This window comes from Erinaceus europaeus, chromosome 2 (genome assembly GCF_950295315.1).
Source record: "Erinaceus europaeus chromosome 2, mEriEur2.1, whole genome shotgun sequence".
In the NCBI taxonomy this organism is placed as follows: domain Eukaryota; kingdom Metazoa; phylum Chordata; class Mammalia; order Eulipotyphla; family Erinaceidae; genus Erinaceus; species Erinaceus europaeus.
The window spans coordinates 139293590-139310975 of NC_080163.1; the positions used below are offsets into that span (position 1 = coordinate 139293590).

The 17386-nt window shown below is 44.4% G+C and overlaps 1 protein-coding gene across 7 annotated transcripts in view; it reads left to right on the plus strand.

Annotated features, from left to right (window-relative positions):
- The first annotated feature begins 10870 nt into the window (after positions 1-10870).
- SMPD3 (sphingomyelin phosphodiesterase 3) overlaps positions 10871-17386 on the plus strand; it is a 108319-nt gene continuing 101803 nt past the window's right edge. For 3 of the 7 annotated variants that reach the window (XM_060185269.1, XM_060185266.1, XM_060185270.1), the window contains exon 1: positions 10871-11023. The gene's annotated coding sequence lies outside the window, so the exon portion shown is untranslated. The other 4 variants (XM_060185271.1, XM_060185265.1, XM_060185273.1 and 1 more) reach the window with 2 other exon arrangements.

Below are 17386 nucleotides of genomic sequence, written 5' to 3' on the forward strand. Positions count from 1 at the left end.
GTGGAAAACTGGAAAATGTTGTACATGTACAAACTATTGTATTTACTGTCAACTGTAAAACATTAATCCCCCAACAAGGAAATTAAAAAAAAAAAGAATAGAAAACAGAAAGAAAGAAAAAAGAACCTCTAATTCTAATGAATTAGTCAATGAAAAAAAAACTAAAAATGTGATTTTACTGGACATGGTTTATGTGCAAAAATAAAGGCACCATTTTATAATCTTTATTTATTTATATATTGCTTTTTTTTTATAGTGACAGAAAGAAGGAAAGATGGATCACAGCACTGAAACTGCCTTCAACGAGGTAGAGGCCAACCTCACTCCTGGATTGCACACATGACAAGACTACACACTGTCCAAATCAGCTATTTAACTGACCTCATTTAAAATTATCAATATGAATTTATCATTTTCTTCTCTATTATCTTTTAAAAATGAATTTTTGTGGGGCTGAGCAGTGGCACAGCTCTTTAAGTCCACATATTACCATGCACAAGGGTCTAGGTCCATGCCCCCAGTTCCCACCTAGAGGGGGACAGCCTCACAAAGTGTAAAGCAGTGCTCTAGGTATCTCTCTTTCTCTCCCTATCTATCTTCCCTCTGAATTTCTCTTCATCCTATCAAATTAAATAAAGTTTAAAAGTATTTTTAAAAATGGATTCTTGTGTGCGGTGTGGAACTATACCCTGTATGTCTTTTTTTTTTTTTTTTGCCTCCAGGGTTATTGCTGGGGCTCAGTGTCTGCACTAGGAACCCACTGGTCCTGGAGGCCATTTTTTCCCATTTTGTTGCCTTTGTTGTTGTTATTGTTGCCACTGATGTTGTTTTTGTTGGATAGGACAGAGAGAAATGGAGAGAGAAGAGGAAGACAGAGAGGTCGCCTGTGAAGTGACCTCCTTGTAGATGGGGAGCCGGTGGCTCGAACTGGGATAGTTACACCTGTCCTTATGCTTTGCACCATGTGCGCTTAACCTGCGCATGCTACCGCCTGCCCCCCCTGCCCTGTAGTCTTATAATCTTGTATCCTACTATTATTCACAAATTGTAAAAGTCAGTAAATAAATATTAAGTCTTTGTTCAGCAGAGAAGAAATTACAGAAACCTGACCTTCCCCCTTCTTCACTATCCATACTCCCAGAGGGATAAATAATAGGGAAGTTCCAATGGAGAGGATGGGATATGGAACTCTGATGGTTGGAATTGTACTCCTCTTATCCTACAATCATGTCAATCATTATTAAATCACTAATAAAAAAAACTAAGTCCGGTATAAAAAAGAATTTGAATTTCTCTCTCAGAAATCTCATATTGATCTAAGATTTTTCAGAGTTGATGATAAAAGCATGTAAACAGTAGTTCCAAAAGGCAATTTGGATGTACCTATAGGAGAAACATTTGAAGATATTTATCAGTTTTGTGAGCATTTTATACTTTGCATTAGCTGAAACTAAAAGTGCTCTCAGTGCCAGAAGGACTGTAGTGAATCTAGAACATTCACGTTGGAGCTGGACATGGGGCAAAATGAATACGGACCACACTTCTTGAAATTATTGTGACAGATGGTATGAAAGCATCAAAACCACATTAATTCTTCAGCCCAATTATTACTTGCTTGGGACTTTTACTGAGAATTTATATAGATCATTGTTATAAATTTGAAGATAGTAATGATTATTATTAATAATCAACAAAAATAGTGTAGAGGTCTAGTTTGGAGCAATCATTCCAGATGATGCTTTTAAGATTCTCTTTCTGGGCACTGGGTGTTAGCACAGCAGGTTAAGCGCACGTAATGCAAAGCGCAAGGACTGGAGTAAGGATTCCGGTTCCAGTCCCCTGCTCCCCACCTGCAGGGGAGTCGCTTCGCAAGGGGTGAAGCAGGTCTGCAGGTGTCTATCTTTCTCTCCTCCTCTCTGTCTTCCCCTCCTCTCTCCATTTCTCTCTGTTCTGTCCAAAAACAACAGCAGCAACAACTACAACAAGGGTAACAAAGGGGGAAAAATGGCCTCCAGGAGCAGTGGATTTGTAATGCAGGCACCAGGTACCAAGTCCAGCAGTAACACTGAAAGCAAAAACAAAAACAAAAACAAAAAACAGCCTCTATTTCCTTTTTTTTATTGTTGTATTTATTATTGTTGTAATTGATGTCGTCATCATTCTTAGATAGGACAGAGAGAAATGGAGAGAGGAGGGGAAGACAGAAAGATAGCACACATGGCAGAAAGCACACAGACAGGCATCAGAATCCTGGTTCAAGCCCCCAGCTCCCTACCTGCAGGGAGTTCCCTTCACAGGCGGTGAAGCAGGTCTGCAGGTATCTATCCTTCTCTCCCCCTCTCTGTCTTCCCCTCCTCTCTCCATTTCTTTCTGTCTTACCCAAAAACAATGACAATAATAACAACAACAATGATAAACAACAAGGGCAACAAAAAGGGGAAAAAATAAAATTAAAAAAAAAATCTCACATACCATACATCTGCAGCATCACTCAAGACCCAACATTATTGGTAGGAGACCCTTATGGGAACTCTGAATGTGTTAGCAATGATTATCTGAAAAACCAATATTATCCTCACAATTCTTTTCAAGGACACGGAAGGGAAGATGGCTGCGTTTCAAATTCATGGCATTTCATAGGCATGAATTAAGCTCTAAATTCTACATTTAAAAAAATCAACACAAGTTCTCTAATTTATGTTCTAAACTGAGAAAACAAATCATTGCTAAGAAATGAAATTGGCAAAAATTCTTAAACACATTTCCTAGTTGATATGCACAACTTAAACCTACAAACTATAACAAAATATAAATTTCAGGAATTACTACCATTGAATGTGGCTGATGTAACTTCATCATAAAATTTGGAATTTTTTTTGGCTTGGTTAATTTTATTCCAAGACACTTCTGCCATATATACATAATTTGTAGATGATATTGAGACAATGCTTTTGTGAAGATGTTAGAGAAGATTCACTTCTTCTTTTCCGCCATGCCTTTCATGCCTTGGCTAAGAGAGCTTCTGAGTTCCCCAACATCTTGATTTTGGTGACATTTGTGTCAGAGGGTTCTGCATGCTATCTCTCCTTTTCATAATCTCTTAACTTCTCCCTTCACCATAGTCTGACATGGGGTTAGCAGAGCTCCCTTCTTCACTACCGTCAATTTTATGGGAAACATGCCAGAATCCCATTGGCAGATGCAACAGATCTGCTTTTTAATCCCATGACCTTCTCTGTTCACTCCAGCCACCCTATCCCTGACCAGCATTGCCTGATCTCCCTGCTCTTCATTCCACCCATCACATCTACCGTCTCAACCCACCATGAGCCCCATCCCTCCCATCTATTCACTCCATTCTTTCATCTCTCAATGGACTGCTTGTTTCACCTCTCCTGTCAGCCTCTCCAACTCTTTTACTTTCTTGCCTCCCTTGTCCAGAAAAGTTAAGCCCTCAGTCACGCTCCATGCCTATTTTAAGGATGATGGAAAAAGTCTCTAACCTCAACAGATCCTCCTTACCATCCCACAGTCTCTGTGTGTTGCTATAGCAATAGTTTCTCTTTTTTTTTTCCTAAAAATAATAATAATAAAAAGATTTTATTTGTTAATGATGGAGAGAGAAAAACAGAATATCACTCTAGCACATGTGATGCCAGAAACTGAACTTGGGACCTTATGCTTGTAAGTCCAGTGCTCTAGCCACTGTGCTGTTTCCCAGGTCACTGTCATAGTATTTCCATAGCAGTCATCTTGGGCTTTTGCCTCTGTTTCCAAGCTTCCCAGTCAACTTCATATCTCTCACTGAGCACATGTCCTTGCCTCCTACATCACAAGAAAAGTTGTGACCATCAGGGTGAGCTCCTTTGATTTCCTAAGGCGACTTCCTAACCACCTGCCTACTGATTTAGCCTCTTACTGACAAGTCTAATGCTTCCATTTTTCTCTTCCGTCTTGCACCTTCTCCTCTGACCTGAGATTCATTCAAAGCCCACTGATTCTCACCTTACTGACCTCACTCCATCTTTCAGTTCCTTTATTGTATCCTCTACTGCTTCTCAACTATCTTCTCCTCATCAGTATTTTTATTTATTTTAATTTTTGTGTAGTGTTGGGGATGGGACCCAAGGTTCTCTGAACGCAAAACTGCACTCTGCCACTGAGCCACCCCCCTAGCCTAAACATTTTTATTTATTTGTTTGTTTATTTATTTATTTTCCACCAGCGCAATGCCCAGCTCTGGTGTATGGTGGTGCCAAGATTTGAACCTGGGACCCTGGAGTATGAAAGTCTTCTGCATAACCATTATGCTATCTCTCCAGTCCACTCCAATACTTTAGCTTTTTATGAGAGAAAGAGAGATCAAAACAACATTTCACCATCTCTTAGAGCTCCACTTTTCTCTGTCTTTGGTGTTTTCATATGCTACAAGGGATCAAGCCCAGGGCCCCACACATGCAAGGCATGTGCTCTACCACCATTAGTGTTTTACAAAGGCCCTAATCTTTCCCAACTAGAAACAAATTGTCTCTCAACTCCATATCCTTTTGGTTTCTTTTTCCTTCCTCCCCTTCAAAATCCATCCATTCCCAGGTTATCTCCAGGACTGGGGAGATAGCATAGTGGTTATGCAAATAACTTGCATGCCTTGAGGCTCTAAGCTCTCAGGTTCAGTTCTCAGCATCATTATAAACTAGAGCTGCGCAAGATTAAAAGAAGGAGAAGGAGAAGGGAAAGAAGAAGAAGAAAGAAGAAGGAGGAGAAGGAGGAGGAAACAAAATCTAAAAAAACAAGAGTCATCTTCATTTGCTTTCCATGCACTCAGACTTCAGATCTGTTACTCCACCAAACCTACCTTCTCCAAGGTTACAAGTGATTTCTTTTTGGAATCTTGACCATTCTGTACCATGCCAGCCCACTTTCTCTATTTGCCTTCTATGGCACACCAGTCTTTGGTTTTCCTGCAGTCCCTGAGAGTGTTTTACACCTGTTGATCCTCTTGATTAAAGAATATTATCCATCCCTGTTGTCTCAGTTATGATCTATATTGATGACTTGATAACTTATGACTCTTAAGATCAGATTTTTTCCCTAAGCTCCAAATCACCTACCGAATGTCTCACTTGGATGTTTCCCACTGCCTCCTCCTCTTGTGACTAAACCTGCTCCTTTACTGTCCCATACTTTGGGGGAAGAGTATCACCACCCATCTACATCTAGTCATCAAAGGCAGACACCTGGGCATCATCTTTGACTCACCACTCTCCTCCACACCCTAGGTCATCACACATCAAGTCATCAGCATATTTACTTCCTTAATACAGTTTAGATCTACCCCTTGTTCACCATCTTCATATATATTGTTCACCATCTTCATATATATATTGATTACTGTAAAAAATGGCGACTAATTCCTAGCACTGCTAAAATGGTATCATCTGTTTTCCATCTACACCATGCCTCAGCCTCACGTGAGCTTAATGTGCAGCTTGGCGATACGAGAATCCGGCATGAAGCCCAGCCAGTCTATCTTGGCGTTACTCTCGATCGCACTCTGTCATTTCACAAACATCTCATAAAAACTGCAGCAAAGGTGGGCGCGAGGAATAACATCATTGCAAGACTGGCCAGCTCCTCATGGGGCGCGAGCGCTTCCACACTACGATCATCATCTCTGGCATTATGCTATTCCACTGCAGAATACTGTGCCCCAGTATGGTTCCGTAGCCCCCATGTCCACTTGGTCGATTCCAAATTATATTCCTCCATGAGGATAATTTCTGGAACCATCCATTCCACCCCGGTTCCATGGCTGCCAGTTCTTAGCAACATCGCCCCGCCAGATATTCGTCGGGATGCGGCATCATCTAAGTTCATTTCCCACGTCTACGCTCAACCGGACCTGCCAATATACGCGGATATCTTCGCCCACCCTGTTCAATGCTTGACGTCTCATCACCCAATCTGGTCCCCTACGCCTACACTGAACTTCTCTGTTCCAGTCTCTTGGAAACAGAGCTGGCAGTCAGCTGAGGTAAAGAACAAACATCTCATCACAGACCCCTGCAATCGTCAACCCGGCTTTGACCTAGCACGTTATGATTGGGCCCTCCTCAATCGCTATCGAACAGGCCATGGCCGGTGCGCCGCTATGTTCCATCGCTGGGGAGCCAGAGACGACCCGAACTGCCCCTGCGGCTTCAGACAGACTATGACCCACATAATCAACGACTGCCACCTCTCCAGATTCAAAGGAGGTCTCGAAAATTTGCATCAGGCTCAACCTGATGCTGTTGACTGGCTACGGAAGAAGGACAAACGCTAGAAGAAGAAATATATGTTGTTCTGGTTCATTCCTGCTGTTTCTGACCCACATCCTAAACTCACTTTCTCCTGGTCATTCTCCATTTAACTCCACATCTCTGTAAAACAAATATCTTCTTAAAAGCCTATCATTGTCTTTAGAGTAAAATTATATTCCTCAACCTGATATAGTAGGCTTTTCAGGAACTAGTCCTTATTAATGGTACCAATCAAATGCCCAAGTCAGCATTTTAGTTAATCTCATTTTTACTCAATTAGAAGATTTATGAAACTTTTAAAAAATATTTATTTATTTCCCCTTTTGTTGCCCTTGTTGGTTATCATTGTTGTTGTAGTTATTATTGTTGTTGTTATTGATGTTGTCATTGTTGGGTAGGACAGAAAGAAATGGAGAGAGAAGGGGAAGACAGAGAGGGGGAGAGAAAGATAGACACCTGCAGACCTGCTTCACCACTTGTGAAGTGACTCCCCTACAGGTGGGGAGCTGGGAGCTTGAACCAGGATCCTTATGCTGGTCCTTGCACTTTGCGCCACGTGTGCTTAACCCGCTGCACTACCGCCCAACTTCCTGGAACTTTATTGAGACATTTTCTGCCTTCTAAAAAGGAAGAAGGCTAATTAATTATCCCCTCTCGTGCAGCCTTTTTGCAGCTCTAAATTCTAAATACCTAACTCTATCTTTATAGGGTTCTTTGCTCTAAAGTCACCCTTAAAGGTGTCAAAACAAACATAGCGAGCATATACCATGCCCAGACCAAACAATAATAGAATGGGGGACTGAATCCCATGACATTAATTCCTGCCTGTTTATTCACATTCAAGTCAATTTCTGATAATATAAGATAAAATACGTGGAGACAAAATAATATGGTCTAAGTGCTTAATATTTATGAAGTGCTTTACATTAAGGCATCTTTCTTATCCACTGCCACATTTTCAAATAAACAAACTATAGATCTAAGAAAGCAATTTGTACAAGATCACACAGCTAGTAAACATGCTTAAATTCCCTCACCTCCACCTTAGTAGCTGCTTCCAAACACCAATAAACAGCACTTACAACTGAAGAAACAGGTTCAACCCAGGATTATGCCTCTCTAATCAGAGGTGAAATCAGAATTCAAACCCAGCTTTCCTGACTTGGCTTGGCTGATCTAATACAGTTGTAGTCTCTACTTTCTGGGGAAAGGCACCGTGACTTTCCCCCCATTTTGGAACAATTTCCTGAAAACAAGTACTATCTAAAGGGCTAACTTGACCTCCAATCCATTTCAGCAGTGACACCAGGAAGCCTTGTTTGGTAGCTTCTGCTACTTTGCTAATGTTCTGCTGATGTTCTACTGGTAGCACCACTCTTCTACCTGCTTTTCCAAGTCTCTACTCTCATTGCATCCAAAGTACCAGGTACTTTTATCAGCACAAATCTCATTGGTCCTACTTCCTTACAATATTTTTGTTTGTTTTTACCAGAGCACTGTTCAGCTCTGGTTTATGGTGGTGCAGGGGATTGAACCTGGGACACTGGAACCTCAAGCATGAGTCTCTTTGCATAACCATCATGCTATCTACCCCCCTATTCTGTTTTTTTTTCTGTTTATTTACCCTTGCCCCAAAACTTCTTTTATTAATATTTTATTTATTTATGTTAGTGAAAGAGAAAGGAAGGAAGGAAGGAAGGAAGGAAGGCAGGCAGGCAGGCAGGCAATGGTGCACCCCAGTAAACACATAGTACTATGCACAAAGATCCAGGTTTGAGCCTCCGTTCCCCACCTGCAGCAGGGACACTTCACGAGTGAATAGTGAAGCAGGTCTTTCTCCCTCTCTTATCTCCACCTCCCCTTTCAATTTTTCTGTCCTATAGAATAAAATAAATAAATAAATAAGGAAAAAAATGGCCGCCAGAAGCAGTGGATTTGTGGTGCTGGCACCAAGCCCCAGTGATAACCCTGGAGGCAAGGAAGGAAGGAAGGAAGGGAGGGAGGAAGAGAGAGAGGAAGGAAGGAAGGAAGGAAGAAAGGAAGAGGGGAGGCGAGGAAGGTAGCATAATGGTTATGCAAACAGACTCTCATGGCTGAAGCTCCTAAATCCCAGGTTCAATCCCCCACACCACTATAAACCAGAGCTGAGCAGTGTTCTGGTTTCTCTCTGTGTCTCTCTCAAAAATAAAATAAATAAAATATATATTAAAAAAAAGAAAGGAGTCAGGCGGTAGCGCAGCAGGTTAAGCATAGGTGGCACAAAGCACAAGGACTGGCATAAGGATCCTGGTTCGAGCCCCCCAGCTCCCCACCTACAGGGGAGTCGCTTCACAAGCGGTGAAGCAGGTCTGCAGGTGTCTATCTTTCTCTCCCCCTCTCTGTCTTCCCCTTCTCTCTCCTATCCAACAACAATGACATTAATAACAACAACTACAACAATAAAACAAGTGCAACAAAAGGGAATAAATAAATTAAATTAAAAAAAAAAGAAAGAAGGGAGGGAGAGAGAGAGAGAAATAGAAAGAGTGAGCCACCAGAGCACTGCTCAGCTCTGGGTTTTGGTAGGATTTGGGATTGAACCTTGGAGCCTCAGGCATGCAAGCCTTTTTGCATAATCATTATGCTATTTCCCCAGCCCACAACTTTCTTATGTTCAGTAACTTGACCCCATGTGTTCACCATGTCCCATGGCCTTCCTTCATTATTTAGACAAGATCAAAGTTCTTCTTTCTTTCTTTCTTTCTTTTTTCCAGGGTTATTGCCAGGGCTCGGTGCCTGCAACATGAATCCACTGCTCCTGGAGACCATTTTTTCCCCTTTTGTTGCCCTTGTCGTTTTATCATTGTTGTTGTTGTTGCTGCTGTCATTGGATAGGACAGAAAGAAATCGAGAGAGGAGGGGAGACAGAGAGGGAGAGAGAAAGATACCTGCAGACCTGCTTCACCGCCTGTGAAGCGACTCCCCTGTAGGTGGGAAGCCGGGGACTTGAACCGGGATCTTTAAGTCGTCCTTGCTTCGGCACTATGTGCGCTTAACCCGCTGCACTACCGCCAGACTCCTCAAAGTTCTTTCATGACTCTTGTAACTCCTATTACTTACTCTCTCCTTTAGGAGAGAATTGACTTCCAAAGAATAATAGATATTATGTACTAATCCCTAGTGTTATGGAATTGGAAGTGTTCACCAAACATTCAAGCAAAATTTGAACCCACCTGACAAAAGACATAAATACATCCTCAGGAGGGTGGCATCCCTTTAACTGCATACTTCCAGCAACAAGAAATGCCCAGCCTTAGAGAACCAAGATTTCTTAAGGCGTAAGTGAAAGTCAATTAAGCTTGAACTCATTTTGAATTCAACAAATGGCATTATAGACACTGTAGGTATTGGATGGTAAGTATGAATAATACAGACTAAGTCCCTGATCTGTGGGTGTTAGAATATAATGTGGAAAGTAGACACATAAGTGGGCAAGTAGAATAGGTTAAGTAGCTCAGACAATAGGGTACTTGACTAGGAGCCAAATATTCTGGAAGATGGACCAGACAGCATCTAGCTTGGGGCTTGAAGAGTGTATAAGGGGGTTAGCTGAGTACAGGGGGGAGGGTGTTGATTTGTGGGTGCTTAAGGCTTCCCGGCTTCCAAAGAAATTCAGCGTTGCAAGAAGTCGGAGTCCAAATCTTGAAGGACCTTTCGAGCAATGTTGAGAAGTGTAGGCTTAAATTCGGAGAGTAGGAATAGATATCCCGTGGTGGGTTTTAAGCAAGAGAAGCGCCCTCTAGCTTCTCTGGGATAAATGCTGCGGGATCCTGAGAAGGCCTGAGGGAGGCCCAAACACAGGATGGGAAGACCTTGATGGCCCACGAGATAGGACCAAAAGTAAAGTGCTGTGTTATGGCAAGGTCGAGACAAAAACAAAGGGCTAAATTTTAGAAAACAGTGGGAAGGTTTCCTCCGTCCTCTCACACCTTAGCTGAGCAAAGCAAAGCGGCTTGCCATGGCTTTACCACATCACCTCCCAGTGTGGACTAGCTTTGGGGTGGGGGGCGGTGGAGGGGGAGATTAGGGGGAAATGGCTCCACGTCCTTCTTCTCAAATAGGAATGCCGAGGCCCAGGGCCCCAAGGTGGGGACAAAATTAAAAAAATAAAAATAAAAACAGTCTTCCAAAAGGCTGGCCGATGTCACATATGTTAGGGTCCCGCGGCCTGTTCCTTTTCACTGTCAATCATCCCCAACCAGCCGCCTTTGCTACGGAAACACTCCTCCCTGCCTCTGCGCCTCCGTTTTGTCAGTGTACTCTGGGAACTGCGGTGCATCTTTGCTTAGCCGCTGTCGGCATGCGCCCACCCTGTGTTCTTAGAGGACTACAAATCCCAGAAGGCTAAACGAAAACGCTGGCTATCCCTGGGGGATATGCTCTAGGCGAGAGACTGAGGAACCCGAGGGCGTGGCCAAAAGGAGGGAGAGGGCACCCCCCCCCAATGGGCGGCCTCCTAGGCGTGGCCCGATCTGCCATTGGCTCTGGCAGGGCGGAGGAGGCAGGGTCAGAGGAATGAGGCGCGGAGCTGTTCGCCGCTCCAGGTGCTGAGTCCGGTGAGGCTCAAAACGCAAGAGCCGCCACCGCCACCGCGACAGTCACCACCGGGAAGTCCGGACCGTGAGGATCCCGGAGGAGCTGGGTGCGCTGCAGAGCGCAGACCGTCCTCCCGCTTCTCTGAGGTCAGTGCTGCTGGATTCGCTTTTGTTTTATTGCTGAGGGAATGAATTGAGACGTGAGGGGGCCTGGGGAGTTGATGGGACCTGTCTTTACCACCCTCAAGACCATCTGTTCCAGAAAGCTGCACGTCTCCTCGCGGGTCTCCCTGTGGCCAGGCGCATGAGGCTGAAGCAGCTTGGTTAGTTTCTGTTTTATGGTGGAAGGGGGTCTCAAGTGGAGGGGTGAGTGCTGGAAGACTCTCCCATTTCTCCTGAGCAAGCCGGAGAGCTGGGAGCCTCCCTCCCCCTGTGTCTCAAGTCGAGGCTGCTTGGATTACTGAGGATGGGAGGGAGTGTTCTGGGATAAGAGGTTTGGAGACAAGGGAAACCCTTCTCCACAACACCTCGGCTATTTGAGATTACAAAGGGGCTCTGGATGAGATGAATGGGACCGCGGGACCCTCTTTCCCTCCCCTCAGACCCTCCTGAAGTCGCTGAGCAAGGGCCATCTGGAATGTCTGCAAGATCTTTCCTGTGCCCAACCCTCTTCCAAAGCTTAGGGTTTCGAAGAGGAACGGGGTGTAAATGGAGACCCACTCAATCTCCCCTACACGGACCCGCCTAGGTTTGGGGGTCAGGGGGAAGGGGTTGAGGTGTACGGGGCAAAAGCAGGACACCCCCTCCTCCCGTTATCGCTGATAACAGGACAGCACTGGCAGATTATTGGGGGTGTGGGGGTCCTGTGTCGGAGACCCCGCGTTTAAGCGGGGTAGGAGTAAGTAGCAGGAGGGTGGGGTATGTGGTAGGGGAAAGTGAAAGGGATGGAGGGACGCCTATCCCCTCTCCCAGACCATCTTTACTGGGTTCCAGGCCAGGTGCCTTAAGCGCAGAAGACCCTCCCTGCCTCAGTCCGGGGACCTGGGCTTCTGTTCCGCCACAGGGAACCAAACCTCCCAAATCCAGATGGGCACGTGCGAGTCGGGACTGGGCGGGTCCCTGTCGAGCACCCGAGAGCCCCAGGCAGAAGCTTCCCGAGCCCACAGACCCTCCGGGCTGCTCGACTGGTGCCTGGCGCGCCCCCAGATCCCGCTGAGACCTGAGTCCCGGGATCCCGGGCACCTGGCTTTCCCCCCTGCGCCTCGGCGTCGGCGGGAGGACAAAGCGGCAGTCGCCGCACCCGCTGGCCTGCGCCACGGGCTGGGCGGGGGGCGCGGCCGCGGAAGGGGGGGGCATCGGGCGCGGCGCGGGGAGCTTTGGCAGAAACGTGCCAGGAGCAAGGCTGGAGACAAAGCATGCTCGCTCCTCGCGGGCCCGCGCAAGCCGGGATGGAAAATCCCGAGGGAGGAGGCGACTGTGCTGGGGTAGGGCACTATGCCCGACACCCTTCTTCCCTGCACCACCCCCTAGTCAGCTCCCAGTTACCCTAGGCCGTGCGCATTGGTAAGCGGTCCCCTTATGAGAGTGTTCCAAGACCTGAGACCATGAAGATGCGGATAGGCTAGGGGCTCCGCCTTTTATGGAGGGAGTGGAGGGTTCAGCAGCCAGGGGTGGGTCAGGGTCCCAGAGGACATCCTGACTGAACCACTTCCCCACCCACGCCCCATCAGCCATATTTGGTCCACTTTGGTTCTTGGTTTCAAGAGTATTTCTACATGACAGTGTGTTTGCATGGGCGATGGTATGAGCACGAGTGTGTGTGTGTGTGCGCCAGTGTGTGCACTGTCCATATGTGTGTCGTGGTGATCATGTGTATTTGACTGTGTGAGAAGAGGAACCCTTACTGCTGGCCTTGGATTTTGGAGGTGGGTGCATGATAGTGGTTTCTTTCAGTCTCGAGTCACAGTAATGATTTAGGACCCTCAGTGGATGCCTTATGGTGAGTGGGTGAAGTTTCCCACTACCTTGGACCTGCATGCCTGGGTGTGGTCTAGAAGTGGGACCTTGCAAATATAAAGAGCCCTCATCAGTTTTAGGGTCTTCCATTCAACTGTCCCATCCTCACCAGTGTCTTGCCCTTCCCATTCCTCAGAAACTTTACCTTGATGTAATGGGCTGCCTTGAAGGATAATATCGTAATCACTCTACCAATAAGAGCTGCCAACTGGGACATGGGAGTAAGGGGCTTGCCAATAGGATCTCACTCACAGAGGACACCAAATGACACAGAGATTGCTATGGGAAGACACCCTACAGAATTGAGGATGATTCTCTCCTAGACCTACCCATTTCTAAGAAGTGACCTCAATTTTACAACAGAGGTACTGTGTGATTTTGAGATAGTACCCACTACAGACTTCCATTCTATAGGCTGGGGGGTTAGACTGTGGCCAGTGGAAGCATAGGAGGAGTCAGTGGAGCCACCATCAATTCAGTCATACCTGGGCCAGTTTCTAGAAGTATAGACTACCAGTACTCACAGTGACCTCTGCTGGACAGAAGTTAAATCAAACTGCAAACTGGCAACTAACTGGTGTGGAGGCTCAGGATAGGTATGGACATTGTTTGGTAAAAACTACAAACCCTCTATTTAGGAGCTCCCTGTCTGCCTGTGGAGTTTGGGTTGAAGTTCTTACCTGCAGTTCCTTCTAGCTAGTTCCAGCAGTGGAATTATCGTCTTCATTCATCTGAGAATATTTAAAGAGCTTTGTTCAAATTCCCACCCAGTTAGGAGTAAGCCTTAAATATGTTTATGAGAAAACTAATGGCCAATTTCAGGGAGTTCTAGGCATCTCTTCCATTCCCTCTACTATCTCTTCCTATTTTACTTTTATCCTCTGTGCTCACTCTGTCTCTGTCTCTCAGTCTATAACATTTTTTCAAAGACAAGTCTTCTTTTCCTCATTGTCAATGTGGTCTACAAAAGGCAGGATGCCAACACTAAATGGAGACTCCTGGCACATAAAGGAGAGAGGGGTTAGAAGGGGGAGAGAATCCCAGCACCTGGGGGTGAGGAGATGGGCAGTCAAGTGGTGGTCAAGGTGTGCTAATGCACATTTCCAGGAGATAAAAACTGGACCCCTGAAACAACAAATCTCATAAGACATTTCCCCAGTAAGTAGAATTTTAAAAAATGGTGAACACAAGTTCTTCCAGACCTAATGAAAGGAGTGGAGGAGATGGATGAGACATATTTAGTCCTAAATGCCCACTTGGTGACATGTGCTTTTTTTCTCCTGGAGTTGCTCTAAAGGGGTTTCATACAACCTCAAGATCATTAGAGCTCCTCAAAAGAAAGGAGGTGTTTAAATACCTGCCATTGTTCTTACTTTGGTATCCATGTGATTTGCATTGAATTATGTGACTCAGTATCATAAAGTAAAAATAGGACTTAATCTCTTCCTTGCGTGTTCAGAAGGTGGCTGCATATGTGTGCTGTGTTCTGCACTGGTGAGTGAAAAGCTAAATTATCTCATAAATTGAACCACCTGCTTATCCTGATTAGAAAATAGCACTTAATGTCACCTACAGGCAATAACATTATTTTATGTTCTTTTAATTCATACCTGAATCTCTTTGTCTTGTAAAACCTTTCTTCATGCTCATGCATTATTACTTTCACTTGAGGTTAATCAAGTATGTTTAATCCTTGTACTGAAGCCAAACAAATTAAATATCAGCAGATACAGGAAGATGTGGGTGGTGTTTCTGTTCTTGGACCAACAACAATGAAAAAAATCCTTAGAATTCATAGAGAATGAAAAGGTCTGAAGATTCTAAATCCTTATGGGTGGGGCTAAGGATTTTCTGAAGAAAAGAAATTCCCCAGAATTTTTTTTTTTGAGGGGGAGGTTGGTCATATTGAAGAATTTGAGTATGCTTGTGGTGACAGGCATGCAGGGAGTGAGACTGTAGCCTTTGGGATTCCTCTATCCCTGCACCAAGGCAGCCTTTCTGGGCAAATCCCCAAGGCCCTCCTGCTCCCTCTGGCAGCAGGTACCAAGGAGTGGAGCTATCCAAGGTTCTGGAGCACTGGTCTCAGCCTTCTGCATGAAACAAAAGCAAGTTGTGAGAACCACAGCCTCTGAGGATTTCCCCAAAGCTCATCACAGAAAATAAGAGGAAGCAGAGTTATAGAGGCTTTTACTGCATCACTTCAAATGAACCCACCGTAATCCCTATTTAAAGAATTACAAGCTAATAATAAGAGGAAACGTTTCTGAGTCAGAATCTTCACATGTAAGAATGTATTTAATCCTCACAGTCCTATTAAGTAGGTTGTGGTGTTATTCCCACTTCCAAGATGAAGACATGAATCTTAGAGAGGAAAGGGGCTTGCTTGCTTATGGTCACACAGATCAGAAGAGGCAGAGTATATTAAAAACCAACAAGGCTCCAACCTGGGTCTCATAAACTTCAAAGACTCCTCCTTAACACAGTTTGTACTTTGTGCTATTGTAGAAGCAAAATTAAAGTATTGGGTTGTCCTATATAAGATTCTACCCAAATGTTAATAGGAATTGGATTGGGGACCAACTAAGATTCAAAGAAATCACAAAGAGTCCTTTCAAATTCAGCAAGGATACTACCACATACTTCACATCTTACCCTGACAAAAACCTTATTGCCAACATTTGACTACCAAAGGAGAAAGTGAGTATAATGACAGTCAGAAGCAGTGGTCAAAGGATTACTTTATAAAGAGTGGAATAATTTCATAGAAACCCAAGCCTGGATGATGAACAAAATGTGGTTTATGAATCTGAAAGAATGAGGAAAAAAACATAAGGAAGCTGTTATTATTTGACAAAGTACATATAGAACTAGAGAAACAGAGCTTATCTATATTTGCTAGCATCCTGCTCCAGTGTTGAGGGCTCTTCGATATTAAGAGGCTCCTTCCACCTATTCCCACTCTCAGATTTTCACAGTAAAGAGTCTAACACCAAAATAAAAATTTCCACTTTTGTGAGTTTCAACTAGTCTCAGAGAAACATCATATTTATGCTTTCATGTTATCACAACCAGTATTCTATCTTCATATATGGCTGCAGTATGGCTGGATGATGGCAGGTTGAGGACTTGATGGGCTTCAGGTCACTGCCCAGTGTGCCAGTGGCAACTGCCTAATATTGACAAACACACAAGAGACTTGTGCCTGAGAACTACTCACTTGGTATCTATAGGGTTGAGTGTCTAAAGAGAGTTGATAGAAACAGACTTGTGCTTTTACTGCCCTCACCAGAACTCAGTTTGCACAAAACTCAGACAGAAGGCCTGGCCTTTGATGAAAATGCCTTGCATCAAACTGGGTCTCCAATCCACTTTAAGTAATTTCTCTCCCTCCTCCACCCCTTCTAGACTTAGGCTTTGAAGGGATCTGACTCAAGGAGCAAATGCTGCTATTGCTTTTCCTGAGGGCACTTGGAGGCCATGGACCCAGCTCCCCATCTGGGTCTACTCTGACTCATATGACCGCAGACAGATTTGATTGTTTTCTTATTTAGAGTCATTAATTAACTCTCCACAGCATCAGAACAGCATGTAATAAGAGAGAAGCCATTTTGAAGGGGGGGTTTCTAGGCAGCCATGCCTACAGCTGAGCACCATCTCCTTATTTCCATTGCTAACAGGATTAGGAAATGGCTTTAATTTGGCTAAACACCTTCAGAAAGAATAAACTGCTAAGACTTCAGGCCATTGAGAGAATCAAAAGTGTAATGAACTACCAAAGCACCTATAGTTATTCTGAAGAAAAAAAAAAACAGGGAGATTCAGGTACCCCTGAAAGAAGAACTTTATTTTCATTGACTCAACAAATTTAATTATTCAACAAATAAATTATGGGCATAGAGTAACCCAACTTGGGATATGTATATCCTACCATATAGAAATACTGAATGAAAAGAGGAAACAGGTGCAGAAACCCTAGAAATGGTATGTGCTCTAAACAGAAAAGTTTTTTGTTTGTATTTTTTAAATATAAAGGGTCTTACTAATCACAAACCAATTACCTATCTTTCATCATGAGGAAAAAGCCTAAGAGAAATTGAGGGCTAAAAATGGCCACAGCTCCAGTTAGTGACTAAGATGGAGATCAGAGTCCAGGTTTTTTAAGCCATGTTCTTTCCATTGTCCAAAAAAATTGCTCTTAAAACTATCCAAAAGGGGGGCCAGGTGGTAGCACAGTGGGTTAAGCACACAAGGTGCATAAGGTCCCTGGTTTGAGCCTCAGGCTCCCCATCTGCAGGGGAGTCGCTTCACAAGCAGTGAAGCAGGTCTGCAGGTGTCTATCTTTCTCTCCCCCCCGTCTTCCCCTCCTCTCTCCATTTCTCTATGTCCTATCCAGCAACAGCAATAACAATTACAATAACAAGGGCAACAAAAATGGTAAAAATGGCCTCCAGGAGCAGTGGATTCATAGTGCAGGCACCGAGGCACTGGAGGAAA